Source organism: Dendrobates tinctorius, unplaced genomic scaffold, assembly GCF_039654945.1.
Source record: "Dendrobates tinctorius isolate UK_male_01 unplaced genomic scaffold, ASM3965494v1 ptg000022l, whole genome shotgun sequence".
NCBI lineage: Eukaryota > Metazoa > Chordata > Amphibia > Anura > Dendrobatidae > Dendrobates > Dendrobates tinctorius.
In genome coordinates this window covers 14,881,325-14,907,390 of record NW_027361690.1, presented here as the reverse complement: position 1 = coordinate 14,907,390, position 26,066 = coordinate 14,881,325, and positions in this window count along the sequence as shown.

The following is a 26,066-nucleotide window of genomic DNA, read 5'->3' as shown; positions in this document are numbered from 1 at the left end:
CTTTGGCTGTAAGTAAATCATTAGTAAGTTTGGTCAGGGCAGTCTCAGTGGAATGGTGGGGACTGAAGCCAGATTGTAGGTTGTCGAAGAGCGAGTTAGATGCAAAGTGAGAGGAAATTTCAGTGTGGATGTGCTGCTCAAGGAGTTTGGAAGCAAATAATAGCAAAGATGTGGGGTGAGAGCTGGACATAGTGCTCGGGTCAAGGGATGGCTTTTTGAGGATAGATGTGATTGTGGCATGTTTGAAACCAGATGGGAAGGTACCAGAAGTTAGTGATATGTTGAAGAGATGGGTTAGGGATGGGATAAGTGTTGTGGTGAGGTTGGGGAGAAGATGGGATGGGAAGGGGTCAAGTGCCCAAGTGGTGAGGTGTGATTTGGAGAGAAGATGAGGAAGTTCTCTTTCAATGATTTTGGAGAGGGAAGATATGGGGTTAGTGCATTGGACTGGTAACCAAAGACTTGCCTTGTTTGGTCTATCCTATTTTTGAAGTGCATGGCAAAGTTCTAGGCAGAGATTAGGGAAGTCGGAGGGGGCAGTGGCATCTTGGTATCAGCTATTTGGCATATAATTTTTTAAAATTCCACTCAGCACCTTGTACTTTACAGTATTAGATTATTTTTGAGGTTGTCACTTCATTTTTTGAGGTTTTATTATAAAAAAAATTTCTTATATAAAATTATTTTGCAACATTGTTTGTCACACAATGCTTTTTCACCTCATTTAGCCATTTAGCTGCTCAGCATATACTGAAATTTTGGTTTATTTATTGGGCAGTTGTACTTTGGGATCCCCCTTTTTATCTATTTTAATATTTTTTCCTGATGAGGTGGTCTTTAGATGAATATACGTGTCATATAATTTATTGTACTTCTATAATTTTTATATATACTATGTATTATTATTTGTGCTGGCACTTTATGTATTTGTAGTATTACCTACCACCGTTACGCTGTGTTCACACGTAGCATTTTTTTGCATTTCCGCGGCAAATTTAAACGCGCGATTTTGCCATAAAAACGCAAAAAAAGCATCCCATGCAATCCTATGTGATTCCGCACATGCTGTGCTAATGCTGCAGATTTTTCTGCTACGAAATTGCATCACGGAAAAATACGCACCATGTTCATTCTTTGTGAGGAATCACGGGAAAATTCACACACATAGGAATGCATTGTTCCGCTTACTTTCCGTATGTGGCTGTGCCCACCATGCGAAAAGAAAGCAGAACATTTGCGGAGGGTACCCACGGTCTGGAGAAGAGGAGATTCTCCTCCAGGCTCTGGGTACCATATCCCTGTAAAAAAATAAAATGAAAATAAAAAACTCGTCATATTCTCACCTTCCGACGTCCCTCGCAGCGTCAACAGGCCTCAGCGATGCTCCAGGCAAGTCCCGTTCCCAGGGATGCTTTGTGACAATGACCATTGATGACGTCACGGTCTCGTGATACCGTAGCGGTCTCACAAGACCGCAACGTCATCAAAGGTCATTGTTGAAAGGCATCGCTGGGAACGGGAGTTGCCGGGAGCATCGCGATGATCAGGAACGCTGCGTGGGACGTCGGAAGGTGAGAATAACACCATTTTTTATTTTTTTTATTGTTTTTAACTTTATATCGTTTTACTACTGATGCCGCATAGGCAGCCTCAATAGTAAAAAGTTGGTCACACTCGTCAAACACTATGTTTGACGAGTGTGACCAACCTGTCAATCAGTTTTCTAGGCGATGCTACAGATCACTTGGAAAATGCTAGCATTTTGCAAGCTAATTACGCTTTCAAATCGCTAGTTTTTCCACGGGAAATAGGCGGGAATTTAAAATGCGGTTTTCTTGCATATTTCCCGCGGAATGGAATTACGTAATTCCCGCACATAGCCTTAATATAGGTATTTTATGCATAATAACTTCTATTGTCCTATTACTCTTTGACCTTATGTTCGGGCTCTTTTCTTTGGGTTTATGTTAATTTCCAAATGGTCTGCCATTCCTTCCAATACACCAGTTGTTTGACAATTTGTTGTATATAATTTTTCTTTGGCACTGGTGTTAAAGCATCTATTGTTGTGTTTAATACATCTGGTGAATAATGTTTAGTACCTAGTAGCACTGCCTTTTAGAACATATCACAGATTGTAAACTCTTTTTAAAACCAGACAACAATTTTTCAATTCTTGTGTGAGATTTTCATCTATTTTTCCTTGGAAAATTCTTACAGTTCTGTGAGGGCAATTCTAAAACTTTCAACTTTCGAAATTTGAGTTTTGACAAAAACTTCAAGGAAATTTGATTTGCGATAATTCTAAAGTACTGCAAAGCATTAATTTGTCCTGAAAAACAAGTATGATAATATTCTTTTTTTCCTTACACATTATTCTTCTTCACTGCTGTGCTGTCATACATACATGTTCTATCTTTACAGGTTCCTAAGTGTTTTGTGGCTTTTTCTCTATAGCTAAGGTGTAAGTTGTGCTGGCATCTGCATTCCCTGCTTCTGCTTTTCTACAGACTATGATAGTACCTATAATTGGCAGTGCTATACCATGTGATGCGAGAACTTCAAGACGTTATGGAGAGGCCCACCTGAGGTCATTTGATATTTCTCTGTCTGATGTAATCTTCTGCATTGTTTAAAATGGCAATTTGTGTGATGCAAATTTCAAATTGTTTGAGATTATTTAGCTAATTCCTAAAAGTTCAACACAAGTTTGTTTTGCATCAGAATAATTCACTCATTACTAATAAATATGCTTTAGGGAATAGTCAATTGGCTGTATAAACTGGAGCAATATTGCAACACAGTGCATGGACTGACCAGCGGCTCTCCTGACCCGAGAGTGACTTCTGCATGTATTTTTATGCAGCTGCTACCCTCGAGTTGGGAGAGCCGCCGACCAATCCATACACTGCATTATGATCTTACTCTAATTTATACAGCAATCTGACTCTGCCCTTAGTTGTAGAAATTGGTTACCGATTAAAATACTCAGTGTCATGATCCCAGTGCAGGTTTTTGAGCTGCACACCTGTGGTTAATGTCTGGAGCTCGGTGCAGGTTTTGACCTGCATACCTGGGGTTAATGATTGCGGCCTCTTTCTGGTTCTGGGAGAGCTTCTTAAACCCCTGGAAAGCTTCAATGCCTGCCAGTTATACTTTTGCCTTTGGCCTAGTGTGCTGTCCCCTGTGTGCCTGTTTGTTGCTATAGCTTGTTTATATGTTTCTGACCTGGTTCTGTTTCCCATTGTGAGTTTGCCTGTTGATTTTGTACTGCGCTATTATCTCTGTGTATTACTCATTGCCTGTGACCTGACTACTCTCTGCTCGCCCCTCTTGTACCTTTGCAGCTATCTCTGTGTGTGACTCATTGGCTATGTCCTGACTATCCTCCCTGTCTATGCCCCCTGGTAACTTTGTCTCGCAGTTACCCTGCTAGGAGTTATCTTGCAGCTCTTAGCTCTGTGGAGTTTAGGCCACGCCCCTAGCAGTCACGTGCTTCAGGTCCTGCTGTTCTGAAGTAAGCACCTACTCGGCTGCTGCCTGCTCCACAGGTATCTTTGAGCACTGTTCGCTTTACTCAGGACACGCGCACTGGCTCAGTGAGCAAGTTCAGTGCGGTGTTCCTGCCACTCAGTATGGTTTTGTACTTGGTAATACACAAAAACTCTAAGAAAAAACAGGCGCACCTTTTGATGACAAAATGCTTCCAGTATCAGTTACTCTGTCATACAAGCAAAGACGAAGGGACAGCTCATTGACACAATTAATTATTTTTTATTTGCAATTTTTCTAATAGAGAAGCAACAAATTAGGTTATTATTATATGAAATTTCTGAAATGTTAAGATATTACTGTAATGCTGCTTCAAGGAATTTCTGCTGTCATATAACACTCAAGAGAACACAAAATCTGGAAGGACATTTAAAACAGAAGAGTACATACCTGTTAGAAGAAAATATAAATGTTCCGACTTGACACTCAAGATTCCACTAGACATTGGAATCTTATACTGAAATGAAGATTTCTTGTTTTGTATGAGACAGACTCGTTACTGGTGATATGGATTATCTCCCGGGAAAAACACACTTGTATTTTTACAGGCTGCAAAGAAAATGTATTGCAGGTGACTAATGATCAACAAGTCATTGCTGCAACCTCTGAGAAAACAGATCTTCTTTACAGACCATATTAATAACAGTAGAGGTAGAGCTGGCTAACCTGAAAACATTAGAGTTTAGTTGTTTTCCAAAACCCCACAAGTGTTCTATGTACTTTGATATAACACTATCTCGGGATTGCAAATCATGTTTTTAAAGTGGAAGATGTACTGTACACTCAAAACAGTATGAAACATGGATCGGTCAAGAAAAATCAATGTTTTTTTGACAGAAGATAGTAAATAGGCGTTTATGTTACAATTGGTGTATCAGCTTTTATCTTGACACAAGTGTTCAGCCAATGAAAAGGATTCATTTTCAAAATGTCTCTGAGGCCACAGTCGCACATTCAGTATTTGGTCACTATTTTACATCAGTAAGAAAAAAACAGGAATGCGTGAAAAATACAGAAGTGGTGATGTGTTTCAAATATAGTTTGCCTCTGATTGGTTTTGGCTCTCCTGGTTTTGGCTTACAAATATTGATGTAAAATATTGACCAAATACTGAAAGTGTGAACGTTGTCTTAACCTGGATTTACATATAGCATGTCACTGAGTTTTTTCCACTGCATTTTCAATTATTCTAACAGTCTTTAAGTAAAAATAATTGCAGTCAGATCCTACTTTAAAGCATATGGACATTTTTATTAAATATGTTCATCTAAAATGAGTTTGCTTGTGGCATTTTGAGGGTTCCAGTCATTTTTACTCAAAATGCAGCAATCTCTTGGAATCAGAAGAGCCTGATTCATTACAAGGTGTACAAGCCATTTAATGAGTTAGGGCACCTCACAACAAATCTTACCTTAGTCAAAAACTGGATTAAGATTTTGTGGCACAAGACACGCTACATCTCTTCATGAATTAGATGAGCAGGCATCACCATACCCCATCCTGCTCCCATTCCACCATAAGTGACTGAAATTGTAATTAAAACACCAGAAGCAGCAATATTTTTGCACAATTCCGTATTGCACAAAATATTAGTGACTTCTCATAGTGTTTTCTTAAGCGTAAACATTTTTATGAATAGGGGCCAATGTTTTAAATAAGGTATGAGCAAGCACTAAAATGCTCAAACGCTTCTTACTCGAACCAAGGAGTTCCCAATGCTCGGGTACTCATTTTGAGTAACAAACATGATGGGAGTCAGTGGGAAATCTGAGCATTTTTCTGGCAGACCCTCTAAAAGGAAGTCTGGGGGACAGTAAAAATGTTGAAATGGATATAAAAAGTGGTGAATGGAAGGAGATCAGCATGGAGAAGACCCCTGGAAGGAACTTTGACACCCAGATTGCTGAGAACAATTGTGTCATGCTTTTAATCCACTTTAAGGAATGACAACAAAAATTCAAAATCAATGAAAAATTGAAGTTTACGTTAAAAAAATATAAAACAAAAATCATAAAAGCTATGCACACAGTGCAAAGAATGGCAAAAATTGAAAGCAGGGTCACACATAGACTCTTGAAGGCAACAAATGGAGTTCCTCATGAAAAATTAAGAAAGTGTAGTTATAGCACTTTTACACTCATACAGGCTTTGCACCCAGTGCAACCTCAGAACAAAATTATAAGGAGGGTCATCCAGTCATCCATAGACTCTTGTAGGCAACTACTGGAGGCCCTCATTCAAATATAATAGTGTAGTTGATGCACTCCTACACTTATAAAGTCTTTGCACAAGGTGCAAAGCCAAGAAAAAAGATGATAAGGAGGGTAATACAGTAAATCATAGACCCTTGAAGGCAACAAATTGCAGGTCTCATTCAAATATTTTGAATGTGTGGTTCATGTACTCATAAAGGCTTTACACAAAGTGAAAAGCCAGAAGAAAATGATAAGTAGAGGTAATGGAGTAATCCTCTTCATGTGTCCAATTCTTCTCTTTCAGAAGGCTGGGTGGACTGCCTCCACCTGCTTCCTGGAGCACGATTCCCAAGCACCTGGGCTTTAAGTGACCCTGCTTCGGGTAGTGCCGGAGCCCACGACTTGTAGAAATGGGCAACAGCCCCCTGTACATACCAGCAATGTCACTCCTCCATTTTGAGGAATGTGGCCCTGGTTCCAGCTGTGAGCTCTTGGTGCCCTCGAGGCAATTATCCCATCTCTACTGTCTGCTGGTTGAACAAGATGGGATGACGGGTCCTTAGCCCCCAAATTTCGCTCACTAGTTTCTTGATCCTGGCTTTCCCATCTGCAGTCAACAAGAGCCCCAGCTGTGAATACTATGGTCTGGGTTCGGGCCTTGGTGGTTTCGGGAAAGTGGCAGGTTCCAGACCACATCTTTGTCGCCTTGCTGCCCACTAACCATGTTACATTGTATTGATTACTAAATTTATCCAGAAAAAAATTGACATTTTTTTGAGTGTTATATTTTACTAAAAAATGTAACAAAAACTGCGTAATACTTTATGTATGATGAATTCAATCCAGAAAAATGTTGAAAGCTTTTTTGCAGTGTAATTATCCACCAAAATGTAACACAAACTAAGTAATGTTCTATGGATGACAAATTCAATCCATAAAACTTTTTGAATGTTTTTTGGAGTGTTATATACATCCAAATTGTAACACAAAGCACATTATACTCTATGGATAACAAATTCAATCCAGAAAATATTTTGGTCGCTTTTCAGAGTGTTATATACCCCTGAAGTGTAACACTTACCACGTTAAACTGTATAGATGACTAATTGAATACAGGGAAAAAAAATAAAATTTTTTGCAGCATTATATACCACCGTAATGTGACAAAAGCACATAATACTTTACGGATGAAAATATAGTAAATTTTTTCACTCCAGAAAAAATGCATGTGGTCACATGCAGCAGCTATATATTTAGCAATGGACTCCAAAGCCCTAAGATCTGCCTAGATGTTATATTCTGCCACTTTCCCTACTCTTGAAAGTATCCCTCACTAGGCTAAATGCAGAATGTATCTGATACAAACAGCAAAGCACAAAATTAGCCTTTAGAAGGACTATTGGTATGATGCTTCAGCACCAGCACAAGTATTTCTCTGGTTAGTTAAATACTCTGGCCTGGAAAACTTCTCTCTCCATCCAATCAGAAATATTCCTCAGCTGTGCAATGGCATCAGTGTGCTGAGCATGGCAGCACCTGTCCTTTTATAACTTCTGATGAGGTAATGTGGCCAAACAGTAATGCCACCAACAAGATGGCTACAGCATTACAGTGACCGGCACGCAATCCCTGCATGTTTAATACATAGCAGACATGTGGGGCGGGGATTGAAGCCTCAAATCCAAATACCAGCCAATGCTTATTGAGTGCCAAGCACATCCGAGCACCCAGATACACTGGGGATATCCGAGTATCACTGAGCACATTTTCTCATCCTTATTCTAAATAGAATTTTTTTTCCTTAGGACTTAAAAAATAACCTGGAAAAAAAGCAAGTTATTAACCCCTGTCATACATTGGACATATTATTGTGTCCATGTGACCTAGGACTTAAGTCCCATTGGCGCAATAGTATGTCACACGCGATCAGAAGCGCTCACAGGGGGAGTGCTGCTGATCGTGGCCGGGTGTCAGCTGATTAGCACAGCTGACATCCAGCACTATGTGCTAGGGGCGGTTATGGACCGCCCTGGCACATTAACCCTTGGCACACTGCGATCAAACATGATCGCAGTGTACTTGGGGCAAAGGAATGAATCACACAATGAGGGGGCTCCCTGCGTGCTTCCCTGAGATCCTCGGAACAGCACGATGTGCTTGCACTGTTCCGAGGCCTCCTCCCTGCAGACCCCGGATCCAATATGGCCACAGCAGCCTTCGGGGTTCTGTAGGGAGGTGGCTTTCTCAGTGCCTGCTGAGAGCAGGTGCTGAGAAAGCCTCCTCAATGCCTGTCAGATCGCTAATCTGACACAGGGCAACTGCAAAGTGTCAGATCAGCTATCTGACATTTTACAGTAATGTCCCCACCTGGGACAAAGTAATAAAGTAAAAAAAAAAAACACAAGCGTAAATTTTTTTTTTAATAATTCCTAAATAAATAAATAAAAAAAATATTCCCTAATAAATTCTTTTATTTGTAAATAATAAAAAAAAATAAAAGTATACATATTTAATATCGCCACATCTGCAATGACGTGCCCTATAAAACTGTCCCACCAGTTAACCCCATTAGTGAACCCCTTAAAAAAACAAGGCAAAAAACAATGCTTTATCATCATACCGCCTACTAAAAAGTGCAATAACACGAGATCAAAAAGACGGATATAATAAGCATGGCACCGCAGAAACCGTCATCTTGTCCTGCAAAAAACGAGCCACCAAACAGCGTAATCAGCAAAAAAATAAAAAACTTATAGCTCACAGAATAAAGCGATGCAGAAATAATTATTTTTTATATAAAATTGCTTTTATTGTATAAAAGCGCCAAAACATAAAAAATCATATAAATGAGGTATCGCTGTAATCGTACTAACCCGAAGAATAAAACTGCTCTATCAATTTTACCACATGCAGAACGGTGTAAACGCCCCCCCAAAAGAAATTAATGAACTACTGGTTTTTGTTCATTCTGCGCCTCAAAAATCGGAATAAAAAGTGATCAAAAAATGTCACATGCCAAAAAATGGTACCAATAAAACCTTCAACTCGTCCTGCAAAAAATAATACCTCACATGACTCTGTGGGTCAAAATATGGAAAAATTATAGCTCTCAAAATGTGGTGATGCAAAAACTATTTTTACAATAAAAAGCGTCTTTTAGTGTATGACAGCTGCCAAACATAAAAACCCGCCACAAACAGTAAATCAAACCCCCCTTTATCACCCCCTTAATTAGGGAAAAATAGTAAAATTAAAAAAATGTATTTTCCCATTAGGGTTAGGGTTAAGGCTAGGGCTAGGGCTAGGGCTATGGTTAGGGCTAGGGTTAGGGTTGGGGTTGGAGTTAGAATTGGGGGGTTCCCACTGTTTATGCACATCAGGAGCTCTCCAAATGCAACATGGCATCTGATCTCAATTCCAGCCAATTCTGTGTTGAAAAAGTCAAACAAACGGTACTCCTTCCTTTATAAGCTCTGGCATGCGCCCAAACAGTGGTTTACCCCCACATATGGGTTATCAGCCTACTCAGGACAAATTGCACAACAACTTTTGGGGTCCAATTTCTCCTGTTACCCTGGGGAAAATAAAAAATTGGGGGCAAAAATATCATTTTTGTGGAAAAAATATGATTTTTTTATTTTTATGGCTCTATGTTATAAACTTCTGTGAAGCACTCGAGGGTTCAAAGTGCTCACCACACATCTAGATAAGTTCCTTGGGTGGTTTCATTTCCAAAATGGGGTCACTTGTGGGGGGTTTCCACAGTTTTGGCACATCAGGACCTCCCCAAATGCGACTTGACACCCGCAGACCATTCCATCAAATTCTGCATTCCAAAACATCACAACTTCCTTTCCGAGCCCTGACATGTGCCCATACAGTAGTTTTCTCCCACATATGGGGTACCGGCGTACTCAGGACATATTTTACAACAACATTTGGGGTCCAATTTCTCATGTTACCCTTGGGAAAATAAAAAAAATTGGGACTAAAAGATGATGCTTGTGGAAAAAATATGATTTTTTTATTTTCACACCCGAGCGTTATAAACTTCTGTGAAGCACTTGGGGGTTCAAAGTGCTCACCATATATCTAGATAAGTTCCTTGGGGGTCTAGTTTCCAAAATGGGGTCACTTGTGAGGGGTTTCCACTGTTTAGGCACATCAGAGGCTCTCCAAATGCGATATGGCTTCAAGCCAATTCTGCATTGAAAAAGTCAAATGGCGCTCATTCCCTTCTGACCTCTGCCATGTGCCCAAACAGTGGTTTACCCCCACATATGGGCTATCTGTGTACTCAGAACAAATTGCGCAATAACTTTTGGGGTTCTGTTTCCCTTGGGAATCTAAAAATTGGGGGTGAAAAGATAAATTTTGTGGAAAAAAATATGATTTTTTAATTGTACGGCTGTACGTTATAAACTTCTGTGAAGCCCTTGTGCGTTCAAAGTTCTCACCACATATCTAGACATGGCATCTAATCTCAATTCTAGCCAATTTTGTGTTGAAAAAGTCAAACGGTGCTCCTTCCCTTTCGAGCTCTGCCATGTGCCCAAACAGTGGTTCCCCCCCACATATCAGGTATCAGCGTACTCAGGACAAATTGCACAATAACTATTGCAGTTCTACGTTAACCCAAAATAATGTTTTCATTCTGAAGAATTGCCAAAATAATGGCCACTGAGACAACAAGTTATCATTCTGTCTCATTTGCTGTTCAATGCCAGTTAAAGAGTACCTGTCACCAATCTGTATTGCAATATATAGTAAAAGCAATCAGATGATCACAGCTTCAAAATTTTACTTACCTTTCAGTCAAGGTACACTTCATTTTACAACTAAATGAAACTTCAATGGTACATCCACATATTCACATGTGAGAGATGCTGAAATATCAGCATATCCCGCCCGGTCAGTGCAGGAGCTCAACGCTGCCAGTTTACAGCTTGGAATTGAAGTTTCAATGAGGACATGGTAGTTAAGGGAGCCGTGTAAGCCTTCCTAGATGGAAGACCTGATACCTCATGCAACACCTCCAATTTTTTTTTATTACAGCCACACTCAGATGGCACAAACATCAGTTTCATAGACAACTATTGGTAGAAATAGTTAAGAATAGTAACACGGGTAGTTGACTGATCAATTAACCCACAGCAGTAACTTCTATAATGGCACAGAAGCAGTCATCCATGGGCCATGCATGAGATATCAGTCTCTGGCAAAGTATTTACAGTTTGGAACTGAAGTTTCAATGAGGACCTGGTAGTTAATGGAGTGGTGTAAGACTACTTAGCTGGGAGACCTCATATCCGATGCAACACCTTCAATTTTTATTTTTTTATTACAGTCACACTCAGATGGCAAAAACATCAATTTCATACAGTAATATTGGTAATGAAAAATTTGAGGAAAGTAACACAGGTATTTGACTGAAAGTAAGTGCAGTCCTGCCTGTCTGGGACACCTACTTACAAGCGCAACCCACCAGATGGAGATGGAACTTGGAGTCTCCACATTTCAAAAAAATTAAGGTCACATGACACAAAAGTGCCATCAATTTCCAAAGAGTAAAAAAAGTATAATAGGCATCTGACACACCCCAGGCAACTGACCAGATGAGGACCCAACTTGGAGTCTCCACATTTCAAAAAGTAATGGTCACACACCACTAAAGTGGCATCAATTTCCACACAGTAGAAATATTACAATAGGTCTCTGACACACCTTCCACCACAGACAACCAACCAGATGGAGACCCAACTTGGAATCTCCACATTTGAAAAAATAATTGTCACACACCACTAAAGTGGCATCAATTTCCACAGAGTAGAAATATTACAATAGGCCTCTGACCTTCCACCCCAGGCTACACACCATATGGAGACCCAACTTAGAGTCTCTACATTTCAAAAATTTGTTTGTAACAGCAGCAGTAGCAACAGCATCACAGCAGACAACACAAAGATGGCACAGACTACATTAACGCAAGATCAATACATAACACTAAAAATGACACCATCGCCTAGTCTGCCCTATCTGCAACTGTGGTGCAAAGATCATTGAAGATCCATGACTTGTTCATTTTAATGAAAGTTAGATGGTTTACACTTTGAGGGGACAGTCGGATGCTCTTATCCATCAGGACACCGCCAGCAGCGCCAAAAACACGCAATGAGAGAATACTGGCTGCCGGGCATGACAAAACCCTCAAGGTGTAACTGGCGAGCTCAGGCCACTCTTCCATTTTTGAAGATCAAAATGTAAACGGGTCCAAACTCACCTGATGGCATTAATATTGAGCTCCAGATACTCCTGCACCATCCTATCCAGTCGTTCACAATGTACCAGACTTGTACTCTGCTCAGCAGGTTTACGGGCTGGTCTAAAAAATGTGTTAAATGACTCACAGAAATTGCTTATGCTGCTTACATTGCTGCTGCAGCTAATGTTTTGGCGATGACGTCTTGACATTCCCAAGGTTGGACGTCTACATCTGGGATTCACACTGTGTGTCTCACTACTGTCTTGAGGAATAACACTCTTAAGACCGTCTACAAGCGTTCTACATGTGTATTTCGATACTCCATCTAACAGAACTAACAGAGTGGCAACTCAGTGGTCAACACTATTTCTAACCCTAAGAATATGGAAATCATGTTGAAAATATGCAGCAAGAAGGAGCTTCTCTGTTGGGCGCTTCCATGAGGTCGAAGTCTATGCTGTGTTGATGGTGGTGTAACACTCAAGTTTGATTCCTCCATCCCCTCTCGTCAACCACAGAAAACAGAGAGCATATCATTATCCTCTTCATCTCCATCCCCTCTCACCAACCACAGAAAACAGAGAGCATATCATTATCCTCTTCATCTCCTGACTGTTGCGCATCCATCACCTCATCCTCCTCAATTTGTTCCTCAGCTCCTGCATCTTCACTAACATTTTGTCTTGTACCATGAGCCCCCCTTGATCGCTGTAATCCACCCTCCCATGGCACCCCCCTGTGCATTAGCAGTCCAGAAATTTGAAATATTGTTATCCATTCCACTTCCTTCAATGCTTCCAACTCCTCCTCTGAGACCCTCACCACCTCACATAGAAAATTCAAAGTGTGCTCCAGCATGTAGATGACCAGAATAGTGATGCTGATGATGGCATGGTCAGTGCTAACCATCTTAGGCCTGTTTCACATTTCCGTTTTTTGACGTCAGTCAAAATCCGCCACTTTTAGAAAAAAACGGATCCGCCCCTTTTTTGGCGGAACCGTTTTTTTCCCCCATAGACTTACATTAGCGGCTTATTTTGACTGACGGTCTTCCGTCGCATCCATTTTTTCACAGATCCATCAGAATTCTAGCGATTCCCAGGCGGAGGAGACAGACGTTTTTTCTGAACGACGGTCCTCTATTTTCTATTGCGCATGCCCGCCAGATGTACTCTGCCAGGGATTTTAACCCTGAATAGCGTTCTGGAAAGGCCGTGAAATCTCTCTCTCCCTCTCTCTTCTCTCTCTCTCTCACCCACTTGCCGGCTGCAGCGGATCCATTTCGAAAACGGATCCGGTAGCATCAGTTTGGCCCATGACTGAAATGGATCCGTTTTTTAACCGCCTGGCGGATTTGGACTGACCTTGAAGGACAGAAATGTGAAACAGGCCTTATTAGCTATTTTATAACTGTGCAGAAGTATGCAGAGGTCCTTCACCTGTGCCCACTCCGCAAGCGTGATTTGCACCATGTCCGAACTGAGTAGGCTCAGGCTATGCAAAAGGACTTACTGCACCAGGGCTCTGTAAGGATTTCGGGCTTTCCTTTGTGCCTGTTTTCCCCTATCCAATATAGAGTCCTGTATCTCGCCCTGCCATGGAACTTCCTGTCTGTCCTGGCTATTTAAGTCCAGATTGTGCGCTCCTCTTTGCCTGAGTATTTTGTTGCTGTTGGCTCTTGTGCTTCTGCTGGTGGATTCCCTGCTGCTGCTTCTCGTTACTCGGTGCTCTGCCTCTCGTCATTCTGCTGCCTACAGTCCTCAGGGCGTCTCCCTGATGCTGTCTGTGCTTAACTACTGCCTGGACTTCTAGTTGGAGCTATTCACTCATGGTACTGCTGTGGCCTGTAAGGAATCCTGACATCATCTTCTCCTCTAGGTCTGTGTTTGTGTGGGCTGCTGTGTGGGACTTGTGCGGGACTTACAGCCTAAAAGGTACACATAGTGACCTTCTCTTGTTAATGCTACTCTGGTATAAAGCTGGACTTCCACGTTTAAGTGCCGAGTGCATTCCCACCCTTACGATTGCTGGACTTCTACACTTGAGTGCTGTGTGCGTGCTCATTCTTAATATCGCTGGACTGCCTCATTAAATGCGTTGTGCTTACTCACATACTTTCTGCTGGACTCCTATGTTTAATGCCTTGTACACACCTGCGTTTTATTACTGTTGGACTGGTTATAATAGGGGTCGCGCCCCGCTCTTCAGTTACTCTGGACATTTCTATATTGAGCTGAGTTTTCGTTACATTTGCAGGAAATGCTCTATTAGTTTTGCTTTACTTGCATCATTCCATATTGTGCTGTGCTTTCGATACTATTGCAGGAAGTACAGTTAGTTTTGTTACACTTGTTAAATATACTTATTTGCATAAACTTTGGTCTCAATGACATATTATCCCAGGCAATCAGATTCTGTGGTACACATATAATTGTTACAGGCTCGTTGTTGCTGCCACTGTCGCTGTAACATGTGCAGACTCCAATTCCACAGTGTTGAAACATTGCTATTCAAATGGTTAACCAGTAGGCCAAGAGACCTCTGTGGCAATGAAAGTTGATGACCTGCATGGTGAAATCATTGGAAGTGAGCAAGCAGCGACAGTGTTTTCTGTAGCAGCGTATCCAGGCTGGGATAGTGGCGGAGAAATTGCTGTACCATCAGGTAGAGAAAGTGAGCCATGCAAGGCATGTCTGTAAAACGATGTCTGTGAAACGCATAGGTCTCAGTCACATTGGAACTGCCATGCACCTTTAAATTCTTTTCAATAATAAACTTGGATTTTATGGTATACACCAGCTGCTTTGCTGGACTTCCATGCCTTTGTTTTGCCTCATCAGTTCCCAGGCATGTCCATGCGAAGCAACCAGCATGATCCATGCTGCAACTTGGGTGAGATCACTCTCCTTTCCTATTCTCTGCTTCCATGTCAGAGCTGATCAACTGTTATGGAAGTAGACATGGCTGCTGCTTTTGTTTCACCTACCACAACACATCTTTCTCAATACACCATAACATCTCAGCCTGCACCGCACTCCCATTCCAGTAGTTTGTCATGTTCACCCTACTCCGCCCTCTCTCGTCACAGCAGCCAACCCTCGGTCCCGAAGTTGTGGTCACATAAAAGAATGTTTCCTCTTACACATGCCAAAACTAAGAGCTTGAACTCCACCATCTCCAATCTCTTGGCCACAGAAATGCTGCCTTTCTGCCTCATGGATACAGACGGTTTCTGAAAGCTGAAAGCTGATGGCAGTTGCAGTCCGTAAGTACTAGTTTCCAAATTGCCATTACTTCTTTAAGAAAGCTATACAGTACCTTCGGTACACCAGCATGTCACAGACAACATCACCCATTCCTTGAAATAATCTATGTCTGCCAGGGTCTATTTCACCACTGTCATCTGGACAACCAAGCATGGCCAGCATATGCTACCATAAATGGCTGTCAAATAGGAGATAAACAGAACTAGGGCAAAATATGCCAGTAAAGTGCCTGGTACAAAAGTGATAATTAACAGTTACGTATCGAATTCCTGGTTAATATCGCTGATGGTCGCTCGGACTGGTGGTATTAACCAGGTAATTGATATGTAACTATTATCACTTTTTGTGCCAGGCACCTTGCTGGCATATTTTAACTTTGCCATAGTTCTGTTTATCTCCTATTTGACAGCCATATATGGTGGCATATAATGTGTTGTAATTAACTTTGATATCATTTGCATATAATATTACCTATTAGTAGTGTTGAGCATTCCGATACCGCAAGTATCGGGTATCGGCCGATATTAGCGGTATCGGAATTCCGATACTGACTTCCGATACTTTTGTCATATCGGATACCGGAATTGGAAGTTCCCATCATGCTATGAGCCTGCTTGCTTTGATTAAGCCAATGGGAATCCTCCGAAGTGAGGGCACATCCTGTTAGGCATGTAGGCATGTTAACTATTGGCATGGCTGTGATTGGCTGCCAAAATGATGTCATGATGCACTATAAAAGCCACCGCAGCCGCCATTTCTGGTTCACTCTGCTGTGAATTCAGTTAGGGACAGGCTGCTGTAGAAGACTGTGAGGGACAGTTAGAAATAGCGATTCCACCAAACATCTAGTGCTTTACCCAGGCTACATAAACCACCACTGTAGCCTTCTTTGCCCTAGCAGCAGTGTTCACAGCTGTCTGCAAGGGCTGTGTGAGTGCAGCTCACGCTGTGGAGTGGGTCCTGCAGCCACGTCTGGTTGTAGGCTGCCCAGCGTGCCTCACTGCTGCCTCATACATCTTTTAATTTTTGAGCTGCATTTTTTACATAATTTCAATCTAGTGTGCTTCCATCCGTATCCATATACGTTGGTTGCAAACACTAGTAGTAGACAGCGGAGCCTTTCTGCAGCCTTTCAGTGCTAGTGTCCACTTTGCTGCACTGTTCACGGCTGTCTGAGAGGTCTCTGACTGTGTGTGAGTGCAGCTCGTGCTGAGTAGTGTGTCCTAGCAGCTACGTCTGGTTGTAGGACGCTCAGCGTGCGTCAGTGCCTCACACATATTTTTATTTGAGTGCAGCTCATTTTTTCTTCTATTAGTGTGCATCCATCCGTCTCCATCTACGGTGGTTGCAAACACTATATAGGAGTACACAGCGGAGCCTTTCTGCAGCCTGTCAGTGCCAGTGCCCACTTAGCTGCACTGTTCACGGCTGTCTGAGAGGTCTCTTGACTGTGTGTGAGTGCAGCTCACGCTGAGTAGAGTGTCCTGCAGCTACGTCTGGTTGTAGGACGCTCAACGTGCGTCACTGCCTCACACATATTTGTCTTTGAGTGCAGCTCATTTTTTCTTCTCCTATTAGTGTGCATCCATCCGTATCCATCAACATTGGTTGGTTGCAAACACTATATAGGAGTAGATAGAGGAGCCTTTTTTTCTGGCTTGTGCCCTGCCGGCGCAGCCAGATTAGTATTACCCAATTTTTTTGGAGCCTCATCTTTTGCATTGTAGGTTACCTGCCTGCATTGTAATAGCTCCAAAAAGTTGGTGATACTATCAGTTTCAATTCTTTGTTCACATACTTTGAGTTTGTTTCCAACAAAGAAACCACAAAAAAAGTTCACCAAACACTACATTTGGAACTTGTGTAGGCCACATCAGCTCCTATTAAAGTGTAGTCCACACACACACACTTCATAAAATTAGTGTTTCTTGTACCTGTAACCAGCTGTTCAGGAATAAGCACACTAAGGCCCCCCTTTGTACTTCTCTGCCTATCTTAAGCAGTCTGGCAAGATGAAGAAGGCAGGGAGTAAGGCGCGTGGGCGTGGGCGTGGGCGTGGAGTTTCAGCAGGGAGAGGACGTGGGGATTCTGCAGGTAGAGGACGTGGGGATTCTGGGCCTGCTGCCGGCACCAGTGGATCAGCATCCCCCAGTTTTAGCACGCAACAGTCCTTTATGCGCAGCTTTGTAGGACCTCAACGTACCCCACTGCTGCGGGAGGAACAAATTGAAGCCGTTGACGGATGGATGGCAGCTAACGCATCGACTTCAAATACTTCGACAGCCTCTCAGGACCAGAGCACCGAAGAGCAACCATCTGTCTCTTCACCACCTGCCAAAGTGCCCAGGCAGTCAGAGAGACATGGACAGGAGCCATCACAGTCTCTACTTCTGTTCTCGGAATCTGTTGGCTTGGAAAGAGGGGGCCAGCCAAGCAGCATTCCTGAATGTGAAGAAGAGGGAGTATGCAGTGATGCGCAACTTCTTTGTCCCTCTGAATCTGAAGAGGCGAGTGGGCCAGTGCCTATGGTCAGCACACCTCAGTACACATCAGATGATGACGAGACTCAGTTGCCACTTTCTGGTGCGTACGGTGCTGGCGAGACAACCCCGGAGAAGCAGCTGTTTGAAGAGGGGAGGGAAGATGATGAGGTCCTTGACCCATCATGGCGTGAGGAACAGGAAGGTGGTGGGAGCAGCTCGGAGGAAGAGATTCCCCTACCGGCCAAAACAGGAGGCAGAGGGAGGGGGAAGACTTGGTTGCCTGTACTCTCCACTTCGGCACCCGTTAGGAGCATTCCTCATTCCAAAGGCAAAACGGGCGCTCCCAAGACTTGCAGTGCGTGGTCCTTTTTTGACACAGTTGCAGATGACATTTGCTTTGTCAAATGCAAGCTGTGTCATCAGAAAGTCAAAAGAGGGAGAAATGTCAGCAACCTCAATACCACAAATATGTGGAAACATGTGCGCACCAAGCACGAGTTGGAGTTGCAGAGACACCCTGAAGACGTAGGCCAACGTACAGCACCACCTACCACCTCTTCAGTTCGTGTTGGGGCCTCTTCCTCCAGCTCACACACTGCTGGTTCGGCTTCCTCACAGGATCGCCAAGGAAGAACCTCTGCCACTGTTGTCCGGAGACCCTGTCAGATTCCACCCATAGCAGCACGTTCCCATCCATCACAGCCATCGGTAGCACAGGCATGGGATAAAAGGCGCCCTTACTCGGCAAACCATCCCCGAGCACAGTCTCTGAATGCTGGCATTGCCAAACTTCAGCAACTGCTGTCATTCAGGCTGGTGGACACTGACACCTTCCGGGACTTAATGGCATTGGCAGTCCCCCAATACAACGTGCCCAGCCGCTTTTATTTCAGCAGGCGAGCCGTCCCTGCCCTGCAGAAACATGTTGAGGGCAAAATAAAACATGCGCTACTAAACGCCGTTAGTAGCAAGGTCCACCTGACCACCGATGCGTGGACCAGTAACCATGGACAGGGACGATACCTTTCCCTCACTGCCCACTGGGTCAATGTTGTGGAGCCGGGTACAGATCTGGAGAGTGGCGCTGTACGTGTTCTTCCAACCCCACGGATTGCAGGACTCCAGTCTGTACACATAGACTCCTCCTCCTACTCAAGTTCCTCAGAAACAGCAGAGCAGGAGCCTGTTACGACCGATATGAGCACAGCCGTGGCCAAACGTCAACAGGCTGTACTCAAATTAATTTCTTTGGGGAATCGAAGCCACACAGCGCAGGAGCTCTGGAATGCTATCAAGCAGGAGAGCGATGTGTGGTTTGGGCCAGCGAATCTCCAGCCAGGCTTGGTAGTGTGTGACAATGGCCGAAATCTGGTGGCAGCTCTTGGCCTAGGCAACCTCACTCACATCCCATGTCTGGCACATGTGCTTAACTTGGTCGTGCAGAGCTTTCTGAGGGACTATCCGGATCTTGATGCACTGTTGCACAAGGTCCGCATAGAGTGCGCTCACTTGCGGCGTTCCAGCACGGCAAGATCGCGCCTCGTTGCTCTGCAGCGACGATTTGGCCTTCCGGAACATCGCATCATATGTGACCTACCCACCCGGTGGAATTCAACGTTACATATGTTGGAGCGGTTGTGTGAGCAGCAGGCAGCAGTCATGGAGTACCAGCTTCATCAGGCGCAAACAAGTCGCACTGTGCGCCGTTCACACTTCAGCACCATTGAGTGGGCCTCTATGAAGGACATCTGCCTCGTTTTGCGTGCCTTCGATGAATCCACGCGGATGGCGAGTGCAGATGATGCACTAGTCAGCATGACTGTCCCCCTTATCTGCCTGCTTCAACAAACACTGCAAGCACTATTGGATGAGGTTTCGGAAGAGGTGGAGGATGAGGAGTCCCAAATGCCATCTGCTTCTGGACAGTCTGCGCTACGTGTTTCCTCACAAAGGCCTAGGCAGGGGACACTTTGTGAGGAGGATGAGGAGGAGTCGATGGAGGAGGAAGACATCTCTCCAGAGGAGGGAGGTACACAAACCTCTACTCAGTATGTACAGCGAGGGTGGGGTGATGCAGAGCAGGCCGAGGTCACGCCTCAAACAGGGGACAGCGGTTCTTTGGCAGTTGGGAGTCTGCAGCACATGGTTGATTTCATGCTGCAGTGCCTGAGAAACGACCGCCGCATCGCCCACATTCTCGTCTCGGCTGATTATTGGGTGTACACCCTCCTAGATCCTCGCTACCGGGACAGCGTACAAAGGCTCATACCAACGTTGAACCGGGAGCGTAAACTGCGGGAGTACGAAGAGTCACTGGTGCAGTCCATAATGTTTTCCATTCCACCCGACAGCATTGTTGCTAGTGCTTTACAAAGCAGCTCTGTGCGTCGAGGCAGTGGAGGAAACTCTGCACAAAGAGGGAGCAGAGGCAGCGCAGCAGCACAAGGCAAGACCACTATGGCCCAAATGTGGCAAAGTTTTGTGTGTCCACCACAATTGTCTACACCATCAGCGACGCCTCGAGTCAGCAGGAGGCAACGCTTCCGTCAGATGGTGTCAGACTACATGTCTTGCCCTGTCACTGTACTCCCAGATGGCTCTTCCCCCTTCAAGTTTTGGGTCTCTAAGCTGGATACATGGCCAGAGCTTAGCCAGTATGCATTGGAGGTGCTGGCTTGCCCTGCTGCCAGTGTATTATCGGAACGCGTCTTTAGTGCCGCAGGTGGTGTACTAACAGACCGTCGCACGCGACTTTTTTCCGATAACGTCGACCGGCTTACTTTTCTGAAAATGAACAAGGCCTGGATCTCCCCAGAATTTGCCAGTCGACTTCCCGACTAAATAATTGGTTGGCAACTGTATCCAGGTCTGCTGGTGTGTTCATTTTTCTACCACCTGAACTATAATCCCTGTGCTTCAACACAGCCAGGTGTCGCTCAGATGTGTCATCTGCACAGAGAAACACACTAGCTCCTGTGTTAGTGGGGTTCAGTAACGCCAGCTGATCCCCTGCTGTGTGGACGGCAAAGTCACCAGCTCCATCAACATTCAAACCACTATTGATTTTTAACCGTGCCCAACTTAGGTCTCTGGCTCCACTGTCTCTACTATTTCCCCTGGCCTCCAACCCCGCCATCTACATCTCTGAAGTGGCGTCAGCACAATCTACACTTGTTCCTGTGTTCCTGTGGCTCAGTCCCATCAGTTTATCCCCTGATGTGTGTCCGGCAAGGTCTCCTGCTCTGTCCACATTCCCATAACCAGTAGTGGGAATGAGGACAGAGCTGGCGAACTTGCCGGACAAACATCAGGGGATCAACTGACGGGACTGAGCACCAGTAACACAGGAACAAGTGTAGATTGTGCTGACGCCACTTCAGAGATGTAGCTGGCGGGGTTGGAGGCCAGGGTAAATAGTAGAGACAGTGGAGCCAGAGGCCTAAGTGGAGCATGGTTAGAATCAGTAGTAGTCAACAACCTCCATAAAAACCGCTGCCCATTGGCCTCTGCATGCGGCATGCGTAATCCTGGGCTCCAACAGCGTCAGTTGGTGTTCAGAAGTGTCATCTCCACAGAGCCAAACACATTTGTTCAAGTGTTAGTGGGGTTCAGCACTGCCAGCTGTTCCCCTGCTGTGGAGATGGCAAGTCTCCTGCTGCCTACACCTGCCAAAATCCAGTAGGCCCCAGCCTGCTCCACGCCTGATCCTGGGCTCCAACAGCGTCAGTTGGTGTTCAGAAGTGTCGTCTCCACAGAGCCAAACACATTCGTTCAAGTGTTAGTGGGGTTCAGCACTGCCAGCTGTTCCCCTGCTGTGGAGATGGCAAGTCTCCTGCTGCCTACACCTGCCAAAATCCAGTAGGCCCCAGCCTGCTCCACGCCTGATCCTGGGCTCCAACAGCGTCAGTTGGTGTTCAGAAGTGTCGTCTCCACAGAGCCAAACACATTCGTTCAAGTGTTAGTGGGGTTCAGCACTGCCAGCTGTTCCCCTGCTGTGGAGATGGCAAGTCTCCTGCTGCCTACACCTGCCAAAATCCAGCAGGCCCCAGCCTGCTCCACGCCTGATCCTGGGCTCCAACAGCGTCAGTTGGTGTTCAGAAGTGTCGTCTCCACAGAGCCAAACACATTCGTTCAAGTGTTAGTGGGGTTCAGCACTGCCAGCTGTTCCCCTGCTGTGGAGATGGCAAGTCTCCTGCTGCCTTCACCTGCCAAAAGCAACAGGCCCCAGCCAGCTCCTCGCCTAATCCTGGGCTCCAACAGCGTCAGTTGGTGTTCAGAAGTGTCGTCTCCACAGAGCCAAACACATTCGTTCAAGTGTTAGTGGGGTTCAGCACTGCCAGCTGTTCCCCTGCTGTGGAGATGGCAAGTCTCCTGCTGCCTACACCTGCCAAAATCCAGTAGGCCCCAGCCTGCTCCTCGCATGATCCTGGGCTCCAACAGCGTCAGTTGGTGTTCAGAAGTGTCGTCTCCACAGAGCCAAACACATTCGTTCAAGTGTTAGTGGGGTTCAGCAATGCCAGCTGTTCCCCTGCTGTGGAGATGGCAAGTCTCCTGCTGCCTACACCTGCCAAAATCCAGTAGGCCCCAGACTGCTCCTCGCCTGATCCTGGGCTCCAACAGCGTCAGTTGGTGTTCAGAAGTGTCGTCTCCACAGAGCCAAACACATTCGTTCAAGTGTTAGTGGGGTTCAGCACTGCCAGCTGTTCCCCTGCTGTGGAGATGGCAAGTCTCCTGCTGCCTACACCTGCCAAAATCCAGCAGGCCCCAGCCTGCTCCACGCCTGATCCTGGGCTCCAACAGCATCAGTTGGTGTTCAGAAGTGTCGTCTCCACAGAGCCAAACACATTCGTTCAAGTGTTAGTGGGGTTCAGCACTGCCAGCTGTTCCCCTGCTGTGGAGATGGCAAGTCTCCTGCTGCCTTCACCTGCCAAAAGCAACAGGCCCCAGCCAGCTCCTCGCCTAATCCTGGGCTCCAACAGCGTCAGTTGGTGTTCAGAAGTGTCGTCTCCACAGAGCCAAACACATTCGTTCAAGTGTTAGTGGGGTTCAGCACTGCCAGCTGTTCCCCTGCTGTGGAGATGGCAAGTCTCCTGCTGCCTACACCTGCCAAAATCCAGTAGGCCCCAGCCTGCTCCTCGCATGATCCTGGGCTCCAACAGCGTCAGTTGGTGTTCAGAAGTGTCGTCTCCACAGAGCCAAACACATTCGTTCAAGTGTTAGTGGGGTTCAGCAATGCCAGCTGTTCCCCTGCTGTGGAGATGGCAAGTCTCCTGCTGCCTACACCTGCCAAAATCCAGTAGGCCCCAGACTGCTCCTCGCCTGATCCTGGGCTCCAACAGCGTCAGTTGGTGTTCAGAAGTGTCGTCTCCACAGAGCCAAACACATTCGTTCAAGTGTTAGTGGGGTTCAGCACTGCCAGCTGTTCCCCTGCTGTGGAGATGGCAGTCTCTCCTGCTGTCTCCGCATTCCAAAGACAGTAGGCCTCTGCCTACATCCTCCTATTTCCTGGGCTTCAACACAGCCAGTTGTAGCTCGGAAGTGCCGTCCACACGGAAAGAGACACTTGCTGCCGTGTCTCAGTGGGGTTCAGTAACGTCAGCTGTTCCCCTGCTGTGTGGATGGCAGTCTCTCCTGCTGTCTCTGCATTCCAAAGACAGTAGGCCTCAGCCTACACCCAGATTTTGCCTGGGCTTCAACACAGCCAGTTGTAGCTCGGAAGTGCCGTCCACACGGAAAGAGACACTTGCTGCCGTGTCTCAGTGGGGTTCAGTAACGTCAGCTGTTCCCCTGCTGTGTGGATGGCAGTCTCTCCTGCTGTCTCTGCATTACAAAGACAGTAGGCCTCAGCCTACACCCAGATTTTGCCTGGGCTTCAACACAGCCAGTTGTAGCTCGGAAGTGCCGTCCACACGGAAAGAGACACTTGCTGCCGTGTCTCAGTGGGGTTCAGTAACGTCAGCTGTTCCCCTGCTGTGTGGATGGCAGTCTCTCCTGCTGTCTCTGCATTACAAAGACAGTAGGCCTCACCCTACACCCAGATTTTGCCTGGGCTTCAACACAGCCAGTTGTAGCTCGGAAGTGCCGTCCACACGGAAAGAGACACTTGCTGCCGTGTCTCAGTGGGGTTCAGTAACGTCAGCTGTTCCCCTGCTGTGTGGATGGCAGTCTCTCCTGCTGTCTCCACATTCCAAAGACAGTAGGCCTCAGCCTACACCCAGATTTTGCCTGGGCTTCAGCACAGCCAGTTGTAGCTCGGAAGTGCCATCCACACGGAAAGAGACACTTGCTGCCGTGTCTCAGTGGGGTTCAGTAACGTCAGCTGTTCCCCTGCTGTGTGGATGGCAGTCTCTCCTGCTGTCTCCGCATTCCAAAGACAGTAGGCCTCTGCCTACACCCTCCTATTTCCTGGGCTTCAACACAGCCAGTTGTAGCTCGGAAGTGCCGTCCACACGGAAAGAGACACTTGCTCCCGTGTCTCAGTGGGGTTCAGTAACGTCAGCTGTTCCCCTGCTGTGTGGATGGCAGTCTCTCCTGCTGTCTCCGCATTCCAAAGACAGTAGGCCTCTGCCTACACCCTCCTATTTCCTGGGCTTCAACACAGCCAGTTGTAGCTCGGAAGTGCCGTCCACACGGAAAGAGACACTTGCTGCCGTGTCTCAGTGGGGTTCAGTAACGTCAGCTGTTCCCCTGCTGTGTGGATGGCAGTCTCTCCTGCTGTCTCTGCATTCCGAAGACAGTAGGCCTCAGCCTACACCCAGATTTTGCCTGGGCTTCAACACAGCCAGTTGTAGCTCGGAAGTGCCGTCCACACGGAAAGAGACACTTGCTGCCGTGTCTCAGTGGGGTTCAGTAACGTCAGCTGTTCCCCTGCTGTGTGGATGGCAGTCTCTCCTGCTGTCTCCGCATTCCAAAGACAGTAGGCCTCTGCCTACACCCTCCGATTTCCTGGGCTTCAACACAGCCAGTTGTAGCTCGGAAGTGCCGTCCACACGGAAAGAGACACTTGCTCCCGTGTCTCAGTGGGGTTCAGTAACGTCAGCTGTTCCCCTGCTGTGTGGATGGCAGTCTCTCCTGCTGTCTCCGCATTCCAAAGACAGTAGGCCTCTGCCTACACCCTCCTATTTCCTGGGCTTCAACACAGCCAGTTGTAGCTCGGAAGTGCCGTCCACACGGAAAGATACACTTGCTCCCGTGTCTCAGTGGGGTTCAGTAACGTCAGCTGTTCCCCTGCTGTGTGGATGGCAGTCTCTCCTGCTGTCTCCGCATTCCAAAGACAGTAGGCCTCTGCCTACACCCTCCTATTTCCTGGGCTTCAACACAGCCAGTTGTAGCACGGAAGTGCCGTCCACACGGAAAGAGACACTTGCTCCCGTGTCTCAGTGGGGTTCAGTAACGTCAGCTGTGCCCCTGCTGTGTGGATGGCAGTCTCTCATGCTGTCTCCGCATTCCAAAGACAGTAGGCCTCTGCCTACACCCTCCTATTTCCTGGGCTTCAACACAGCCAGTTGTAGCTCGGAAGTGCCGTCCACACGGAAAGAGACACTTGCTCCCGTGTCTCAGTGGGGTTCAGTAACGCCAGCTGTTCCCCTGCTGTGTGGATGGCAGTCTCTCCTGCTGTAACCTCATTCAAAATACAGTAGGCCTCTGCCTACACCCTCCTATTTCCTGGGCTTCAACACAGCCAGTTGTAGTTCGGAAGTGCCGTCCACACGGAAAGAGATACTTGCTCCCGTGTCTCAGTGGGGTTCAGTAACGTCAGCTGATCCCCTGCTGTGTGGATGGCAGTCTCTCCTGCTGTAACCTCATTCAAAATACAGTAGGCCTCTGCCTACACCCTCCTATTTCCTGGGCTTCAACACAGCCAGTTGTAGTTCGGAAGTGCCGTCCACACGGAAAGAGATACTTGCTCCCGTGTCTCAGTGGGGTTCAGTAATGTCAGCTGATCCCCTGCTGTGTGGATGGCAGTCACTCCTGCTGTCACCTCATTCAAAATACAGTAGGCCTCTGCCTACACCCTCCTATTTCCTGGGCTTCATCACAGCCAGTTGTAGCTCGGAAGTGCCGTCCACACGGAAAGAGACACATGCTCCCGTGTCTCAGTGGGGTTCAGTAACGTCAGCTGTTCCCCTGCTGTGTGGATGGCAGTCTCTCCTGCTGTCTCCGCATTCCAAAGACAGTAGGCCTCTGCCTACACCCTCCTGTTTCCTGGGCTTCAACACAGCCAGTTGTAGCTCGGAAGTGCCGTCCACACGGAAAGAGACACTTGCTCCCGTGTCTCAGTGGGGTTCAGTAACGCTAGCTGATCCCC